At 45.6% G+C, this 9,788-nt stretch overlaps 1 protein-coding gene across 5 annotated transcripts in view; it reads left to right on the forward strand.

Moving 5' to 3' along the window:
* The window catches only part of PRKAG2 (protein kinase AMP-activated non-catalytic subunit gamma 2), a 378,851-nt gene that overhangs the window by 259,525 nt on the left and 109,538 nt on the right, over positions 1-9,788 (forward strand). The window lies entirely within an intron of this gene.

The raw sequence follows: 9,788 nt of genomic DNA on the forward strand, positions 1-9,788 counted from the left end.
CTTCCCCTGCACTGCATCCAGGTCAGGCCCACCCCCAGATTTCTCCCCCCGGCTGTAGGAAGCTCTGCAAACTCCCCACCCCTCAGCACTTCCTGCACCCATCGCTCCCCAGCTGCAGGGGGAGGGATCACTGTACAGGGAGCTGCCCCCCATCCGTCCAACTCCTGTGCGTCCACATCCCCTCATACCCAGACCCTCCTGCTGAGCCTGACCCCCCCACACACCCAGAATCCCCCTCAATGAGCCCTCCTCAATGAGCCTGCATGTTGTCCACCCCAATGAGCCACCCACACCTGGATCCCCACACTAAGAGTCCCACTCCCCTTGCACCTGGATCCCAACCCGCCCACTGAGCCCCCCATACACAGACCTTCTGCAGAACTCTATCCCCCCCCCCCAGATCCGCTGAGCCCCAACCACCTTCACCTGGACCGCCTTGCACAGTCCCATTACCGTTGCGCCCAGAACCCTCCAATAAGCCCCTGTGCATCCAGATCCCCCCCCACACCCAGATCCCCCATTGAGCCGCCCACACCCAGATTGCCTGACACAGAACCCTCTCAACTCACACCTGGATCCCCTCACACTAGGATTCTGCTTTGCTGAACCTGCCTGCCCACCCCTGGTGCACATGGCATGGAGGGGCAGCGCTCTGGGGTATTTTTCTGGGGCAGGCCTGGTCCTTGCACTGTATCAGGGTTGGATGCAACCTCACTGCTGAGTCTGTGTCCCCGGGACGAGGGGGATATATATGCACAATGATCTCCCACCTCTGTGCAGTCAGTGGCCTGTTCTCCCCAATGCCATGCTGGAGCCTCCACATTTATGTGACAAATAAAATTTGCAGGATTTTAAAATACTGTGCGTGTAATTTTTATTTTTTTTGGCACAGAATGCCCTCAGGAGTAAGGTGTAGGGTGAGGGAGAATCTGGAGGAGCCTAGTCCACATCTGGTTTACCCATTCCAAATTTACAGCCCTCCAAGCGAGGAAGGAGAGGGGGAATGTACCAGAGATGGAACTGTACCCTCCTCCACACCTAGACATGAAGGAGAGTATGGGGCTTCAGTGACTTACTGGCTCTTTAACAGTGGCACTTCTCTCCAGGGCTTTTAATGCTACTCCTTAGCCAAACTGTAGTAAACTCACAAACACAGCTGTTCACCTGTTTTGCATAAGGAATGATTACATCACACTCTTCTGCGGGCAGGGAGCCTGGGAACCAGGCTATGCACAGTAGGCCCCTCAATTTGGCTCTCTCTCTAAAAGCTGTGCCACACATCAAAGCCCCATAATCAGGCTGCTTTATTGCAGAGATTTAACTCTGCTGAAGAGAACTGGAACTGACGTTTGAATCTGAAGTTGTCTTACAAAAACCTCGTGGGTGGGGGAAAGGGAGTCTGTTCTTTCACTGTACAGAGATTCAGAATTTCAGCATTCAGGTGATTTAAGGCAGTATATTAGTGTGCCAAGACATTACTGTGACTCACCATTGATTTATACTGCCGTAAACTGATTACAGAAATTAGAGATGAAAGGATTTAATAATTATCTAGTCTGTTACCTGCAATATGTTTCCTTAAAACAGTTATAGCCAGTCTAGTTTTAAATGCCTCATATTATGTGGTGACCACTGCTTACTTCTCTGTGCAAGATTATTACAGAGTCTACTGGATCTCAGTGGGCCTTAACAGACCATCTTTATTTAAACATAACTGTCAGTGAAACAGTTGCAGTTCATGTGAAAGTTGTAGTTCATCTATTTGACAGTAGTCCATGATTGATATTTGGTTACCAAACCCAATAAATAAATAGCTTTTTAAAAAGAGTATATATAGTTAGCTATCTGACAACTAAGTGGGGGTATTAACATTATACATTACAAGTATCTGAAACGTTTAAATACCAGTGACCTGATTCTTCTCTCCTTTGCGTAAGTGTGTCTCACTAATAACTCCATTGAATTAAATGGAGTCATAGTGGGGTCAGATTTGTGTGAGGGGAGAATCAAACCCAGTGGTGGAGGGGAATATTTAACAGGGTGAGGGGGCTATAACTAGGAGCAATGCGATGAAAACAAGAAAAATATACGCTGATTAGGAAAAATATGCTAAGATTGGGCTGTACCATTCCACTGTTCTTTAACCAGCTATACCTCTTTCTTAAAAAACTACTTACTTGGTTTTGAAAAGAATATGTACAATCATACCATCATGAAACTGATGTAGTTATACACTAGTTTCTAATAGCATTCACAGCCACAGCAATCAATCTTCTGATTCTGTAGGAAAATAACATTCCATAAAGGCACTCTCTGTGCCTTGAGGAAATTAGAGTGCATACGTAAGATACTGCCCCCTTCCCTCCACAGACATAAATCCAGTTTGGATGAGTGAGATCAGTTGTTCACACCTTCAGGGCTAGCTTCACCCTTATCCCTAGAATCCCAGGACTCTTTGGCATTGAGGTTGGGATCCTCCTGCTTCCAGTGTCTGGCCTACATTGGGGGCTTTGATGGATCCCCGGCATGAAGCCTGGAATCGTGGGACCGCTGTGCCTTTAACTCCCCTCCCTGGACTGTCTCTTCCGATGCTGTACTAGTGAGAAGCAGCAAGCCCCTCCAGGTGCTGTGATCACTCAGCCAACAACATACTGGGACACACCCACCTAAGTTGCATGAATGCTCTCTAAGCCACTTATGAACTATACAGAGGGAGACACCAGCAAATCCTGCCAGGTCCCAGACTTGCACCCCAGAAATGTACTGTCTTACACTGCTCAAGACCTTCTCTTGAACAATGCAAGCTCATTAATCAGTTCACCACTTCATCAAAAGATAGTGAACATGCACTAGCCTTTGTAATCTGAGCAGATTCCCCAAGCACTTTAGACAAACTCAATGGAAAGGATAAAACATTAAAATAAGTTTATTAACTACAAAAAGATAGATTTTAAGTGATAAGTGTTAGGCATAGAGGTTGGAGTTGGTTACATAAGAAAGAAAAGGTAAAATCACAGTCTAAATTCTAAACTCTATGCTAAACAAGATTTGAATCTAGCCGTTTTTCTCACCCTACTAGACATTGTAAGCAGCTCAAAGTTCTTTGTATACAGGCTGAATTCTTTTTGCCTTTAGAGTATTTGAGGGAGGAGAGAGGCCCTGGGCTGATGTCACAGTCTCCAATTTATACCCCCAGTCTATGTGCATGGAAAGATACTGTCTCAAACATGGAGTCAGGGATCACATATTCTGTGTCCCCTTCTGAGTCACTGGCCTATTCAGCTAAATGGCAGCGATTCTTGCTGTGGTCATTGGCTTGCAGAGTTCAACCAATGTTGGCTTCTATTCAGGATATATTGGAATACTTGCTGCATCTTCTGTCATCGGGCCTTCTGCTTAACTCTCTAAGGGTGCATGTGGCAGCTATCGCAGCGCTTCATTCCCCTGTTCATGGAAGATTTAGGGTTTTTTTCCAATGCCCTGGTTGCAAGATTATTAAAAGGACTTCTTTGTCTCCATCCCCTGGTATGAGAGCTGGTTTCTCTGGAGGACCTTAACGTGGTCCTGGTGGCTTTGACAGAACCTCTGTTCCAGCCTCCTGCATCTTCTCCCTTCCCTTTTTTGCGTCAGAAACATGCATTCCTTGTGGTGATAACATACGCAAGGAGGGTCTGTGAGTTGCAGGCTCTGAGGGCATATCATCCTTATATGCAGTTCTCCAAAAACAAAGTGACTTAATGACTGCGCCTAAAGTTTTTGTGTAAAGTAGTCTCTCAGTTTTATTTGAACCAGGTGGTATATTTACCTGTCTTCTTTACTAAGCCACATTCATTTCCAGAGGAGCAGTATCTCCACCCATTAGATTTCTGATATGTAACTTTCTACCTGGACAGGACTAAAACATTTCATGCTTTGCCTTGCCTGTTTGTGTCATATGTGTATTGTATGAAGGGGCAAGTGGTCTCTTCACAAACAAATCTCTAGATGGAAACATCCTGTATGAAGACTACATATAAAATACCTTTGACTATGCCTTCTCAGTGGGTGTGAGTTCATTCTAAGAGAGTGCAAGCTCCATCAATAATGTTCCTAAGTGACTGCTCAATACTGGACATTTGCAGGACTGCTATGTGGTCATCGATACATATGTTTATGAACTCTTATGCTGTACATCATCATCCAAAAAATCTTGCAAACTTTGGGAGGGTGGTTCTGTAATCTTTGTTAGACTGAGATCCACCTCCTGTGGGTCCTGCTTGGCATGAGTCATGTAATTGGAATACACAGCTGCATCTACTCAAAGAAGAAATGATTACTTACTATAACTGTGGTTCTTCAAAATATGATGCAGATGTGTATTCCACAACTCACCCTTTGTCCCCCTGCATCGGAGTCTAGTCTCAGGGCATGTAGTATGAAGGGACTAAATTGGGGTCAAGGCAGAGCTGCCTCATATATAGGACCCTACCAAATTCCTGGCCATGAAAAATGCATCACAGACTGTGAAATCTGGTCTCCCCCAGTGAAATCTGATCTCGTGTCCTTTTACCCTATACTATGCAGATTTCACAGGGGAAACCAGTGTTTCTCAAATTAGGGATCCTGACCCAAAAGGGAGTTGCGGGGGGTTCACAAGTTTATTTTAGGGGAGTCATAGTATTGCCATCCTTACTTCCGCGCTGCCTGCAGAGCTGGGTGGCTGGAGAGAGAGGCGGCTGTTAACTGAGGGCCCAGCTCTGCAGGCAGAAGTACAGAAGTAAGGGTGGTAATAATGTACCAGGCCACCCTTACTTCTGCGCTGCTGGGGGCGGCGGCTCTGCCTTTAGAGCTGGGCTCCAGGCCAGCAGCCGCTGCTCTCCAGCTGTCCAGCTCCGCAGGCAGCACAGCCACCAGCATCAGCACAGAAGTAAGGGTAGCAGTACCGCAACTGCCCCCCCTCCCCCCACAATAATCTTGAGACCCCGCCACAACTCCTTTTAGGTCAGGACCCCTACACTTACAATATTGTGAAATTTCAGATTTAAATAGGTGAAATCATGAAATTTACTATTTTAAAAATCCTATGACTGTGAAATTGACCAAAATGGACCATGAATTTGGTAAAGCCCTATTCATATAGCCAGGGGAGGGGCTATGACCATGAGGCACGATCTCTGCCTCCTATGAGTACTGCAAGGCAAAATTCTCTGGTTCCCATGCACTGGGCGCACACACACCTAAATGTCTGCCTCACATCTCGAAGAACCAGTTAGAGTAAGTAAGCATCTCTTCTCATGAAAGGAGGCCATGTTATAACAGTAATGGACTGTGTACTGCCCAATTCAGCATAAAACTGCAGCTAAGGAAGAACTGTTTATGGTGATTTGCAAGCTATATTTTTGCAGTTTAAGGCAAGAATACAGAAAACTATTTACCATCTAGGCTGTTCATTTACAAGAGAGTAGGGATTCTGCACCAAACCCCTTCATGAAAAACATAGGACAGATCCCCCGGAACCTGAACTTGCCATTCCACTGCGTTACCCCCTCTGAACTACTGGCCCAGATGTGGAGCAGAGCTGGCAGCCATAAATGGGGTGCAGGCTGGGATCCACAGGAGAAAACACTGCGGATTCTTAACCATCCACAGGTTTCCGAGTCCGTCTCCTGCCTTTGTGACACTGCTGCATATTGTATCCCCCACACCCAACATCTCAGGCCCTCTCCACAGTGTTACCTGTAATTACCTACAATGTTTTAAGACATGTAAGTCCTGATTGGCCTTGAAGGGAAATGTGCTGTACCAAGTGGCCATTCCTATGACTCTTCCTCCCCTCCTCCTTCCCTAGTCCCATCCCTTGCCTAGGGAAACAGGGTCTATTGCAGCAACTGTGAAAAGATTGCTGCATAAAAGAAGGGGAAATACACTACAACCACCTTTCCCCTGAACACACCTTGCTTCACTCCACTCCCTGTGATATTCGGATCTTGCAGATTTCTGCCTAAGCAGGAAGGGAGCATTTAGCTCTTTAAAAATGGAGCCTGTGTCTACCTTTAAAAAAAAATAATTGCAAGCAGCCAGAGTTGGCAATTGGAAAGTCAGCTGCATTGGGGTGCTGACTCATAATGGGACTAGATACCATCTCAGCAGCAGCTTGGAAAAATGTTTTCATTGTGTTGGTGCAGTGAACACAAAATATTTATTCTTTGAGCATATTCACAGCAGTGTTTTCAACTGGAACTAAGGGTCAGGTCATGTGTTTTTATGATGGCAATGATTTGTATAGTGCCAAAGATGTGCACCGTTCTTTATCGTTGTAAAAATAAGACAAGGTCCCAGCCCTGTAGATCTCACAATCTAATGTATAAAAACAAAACAATGGCACAATCAGTAAAAATACCAAATCATAAGGCGGGGAGTATTGGGGAAGAGGGACGTCATGACAACAAGGGGACAGGGTCAGAATTGTCTGGAGAGAGGAGCTTTTAACTTGATCACTTGCATATATAGGGTTACAATCAATTAAATAAGTAAGTTTTATTATTACTATTCAGATTAGAAGTTGGCTGAAAGTGGGGGGACTTGGGGGAAATCTAGAAATATGCCATTTCCCTGTGCCCCATAACAGGAAAAGTTAAAAATTATGATTTGAAGTTGTGTGTGCATGGTGCTGTGCAGACAAATAATAAACTGGATCCCTGACCTGAGGAGTTTACTGTGCAAGGGCCTGACCCTGCAAACATTACCACATGTGGGACTTATTCCCATGAGCATCAACAGCACCATTCATGGTTGTAAGTATTACTTCCAGTAGTGTTTGCAGGATAGGGTCTAAGTGTAGCCGTAACACTACTAGTGATGATGACATACAAAAGGCAGGATATTGAGGGAAGGTAAGATGAAGGTTACAATAATACCTAATTTTGTGGTTGCTCTGGGTTGCTATGTACTACTTTTGTTGGTTCGTAGTTTGGTTGTGTTTAGAAAATGATTATGGCACTGATCCAGGAAAACACTTAAACACATGCTTAACATTAAGCACATGAATAGTCCTGTTGACTTCAGAAGAATTGCTCACATGCTTAAAGTTAAGACCCTGCTTTAATTGCTTTGCTGGATCAGGGCCTATATAAATTTATTTGTTAAAAGATTTAAAAGATGACTAGGAGGGATATTGGGGATGAGAAGAAAAGATGACTGCAGAAGCGGAGTGAAATAATGGATAATGGATTTGAGGCAAGCACAAGAAATTGGAGATGAGGAGTGAAGGAAGAGAATAGGAAGAGGGTGAAGACAAGGATCAGGGAAGGAGATGATAGTTTGACCATGAGTCAGAAATAATTGGTGAAGTCAGGCTCAATCATTGGGCAGCCATGATAGCATTAAGAGCAGCTGGCTGCAAAGGTACCACCCTGATGCCCTTCTGTTGGTGGGGGCTACTGGCTAAGCCTGGGGATTGTTACTTATTTAGAAATTGTAATGATGCCCATTGCCTCAGCACCGGGGCCCCTTATATCACTGGAAACAGCCCTTTACAAAGAAATAGTCCTACAAAAGAAAAAATATAGTAACAGGCATCTCACCCGCCCACATCTGTTAAGCATTCTGGTAGGGTCAATCAAAAACTTGTCCTAGCCCCTAAGTTTTACACTATGACTGAAGCTTACCAAATTTGGGTTCTCATGGACCTCTGGAGGGAGCAACTTCCAGATGTGTGAACCTCCATTGAAAACACATGGTCTCTCCTCTTGCGGTGTTTAACCTCAGAAACAGACAGCAAGAGCAACCAAGAGGCTCTTAGCCCCCGTGACGGTACAAAGGGAGAGCAGCACAAGCTGGTCACCTAACAGTTCTCTTCCCTACTTAGTCCTTTATAGATATGGAGGTTACACTTTGAAGAGGGAATACCATTGCCTGCTCTTTATACCTTTCAGCAGACGCATCAGCATTTGGCTGTTGCAGTCATGTGGAAATGTTTTGGGATACAAAGAACATTTCAGTTAATGAGCTAATGAAAACAAGAGATTCAGAGTGAGGTAGGGTTGTCTAACAGTTAGAGCATTAGCTTGGGATCTGAGAGTTCCTTGACTGATTACAGATGCGTATTCCACTCAACTGCACATGTGCCCAGTGCACTGAGGCCAGAGGGCTTTCTGTAGTAGAAACCATCAGGGTGACACATGCACCCTACACCTCCTCATAGCCTCTCCCAAGATTACATAAGGGCAGCACTGCCCCAATCCTCCTCAGTTCCTTCTCAACACCTATGGCCTGAGTCAAAGTTCATTGTGAAGTTTACCGTGTGGTTACTGCATCAGTGAGTTTTCTCCCTGCCTTTTTTGTGAGTAGCTAGTAATTAGCAGTTAGTACCCAGTAGCTAGTTCATTTCATATGAAGCCCTGTGGTATGCTCTCACCAGGCTTTAAGCACTGCCTGTCATGTGGGGCAGCTATCCCAAATAATGACCCCCAAATGCACTGCCTTTTGTGTCTAGGCAAGGGACACAGTAAAGAGAGGTGCAGTATCTGCCATTCTTTCAGCAAAAGAACGCAGACAGCCAGATATCTGAATCTTACATAGCACCTCATGCAGAAGGTGATGAGGCCCACTTCAGCCCCAGGACCTTCGTCAGATTGCCTGGCCCCTCAGGCAGCTGCTGAGGTTATGGTAGTTTCTGACAGGTCTCATGACGAAGGCTCTTCTCAGAGAAAAAGGCTGATGAATGAATGAGGACCCATAAAACCAGCCAGAACCATTCCAGATTCAGGAGAGACTTTCTCTTCTTCCTCAAAGAAGGGCTCGAAACATCACCGGGACTCCTCAGGTACTCAGGGTAGAGCTGGACCCTTAACCTATATCTCCCCGGTACCACAGCAAGAACATATCATTACTTTAATTTCAAGTCCAGTACCATCTGTGGAATGGCCATTGAGTCTGGAACCAACGCGCACAACTGTGGCACCGAAGCTGTCAGTACCAACTAGTTCACAGGCTTATCAGGCAGCAACTGATTTGCTTTGTCTCTCGGTTCCAGGCTTTCTTGTGGTACATGAGTCCTTTGTAGTGGAGGTGCCCCAGCTGTTGCTGGCCCATTTGGATCTGTTGCTTTGGTTCACAGGCTACCATCTGTGCTGGTGTCGGTATCAGCTAGGAAGCCTACAAAAGATGTGACTTCAATACCATCTTTGGCACTGACACTCTCCATGTCAGTACTCAGTTATGCCTCAACTTCAACAATGGTCTCTCTTGGCACCCACAGCTTTGGTACCAGGGCATTTCTCTGACAGGATACAAATGGTACTCCATACATTTGCACCAGTGTTGAAGTCCATCCCGGCACTGAGTGTTGACATAGTCCGCTCAACACCTTGTGGGGCATTTGCAATACTAACTACAGTGTGGACTTCAGTACTCTTCTCATTGGGCTACAGACAGATCAGAGCATCTAGTGGTCCCTTCTGGTTTAGCTCCTCTATTGCCTACTGATTATTCAAATGGCTCTTTGTGATTTGTTTTTGAATCGTCTTCTACTTCACCATCTCCTCCTAGGCATTGGTCTAGTAAGTCTTCCAGGCTGTTTCCAGAGGGAGAACATTGGTACCAAGAGCAGGACCGTTCCTATAATACAGACAGGTCATTATGGCCCAGTACCTACTGGCCTCCTGTCTCCCAGGGCCTGATCATCGGCACACTTGAGGTCGAGATCACCAGACTGTTTGGCTAGTTGACTTCTTTAACCTCCTACATTGGGGGCACCTGCAGATGTTGTTCTCACTGAGCCATTACCACAGGACCAGGTCCTACCACAG

Source organism: Mauremys mutica, chromosome 2 (genome assembly GCF_020497125.1).
Source record: "Mauremys mutica isolate MM-2020 ecotype Southern chromosome 2, ASM2049712v1, whole genome shotgun sequence".
Lineage (NCBI taxonomy): Eukaryota > Metazoa > Chordata > Testudines > Geoemydidae > Mauremys > Mauremys mutica.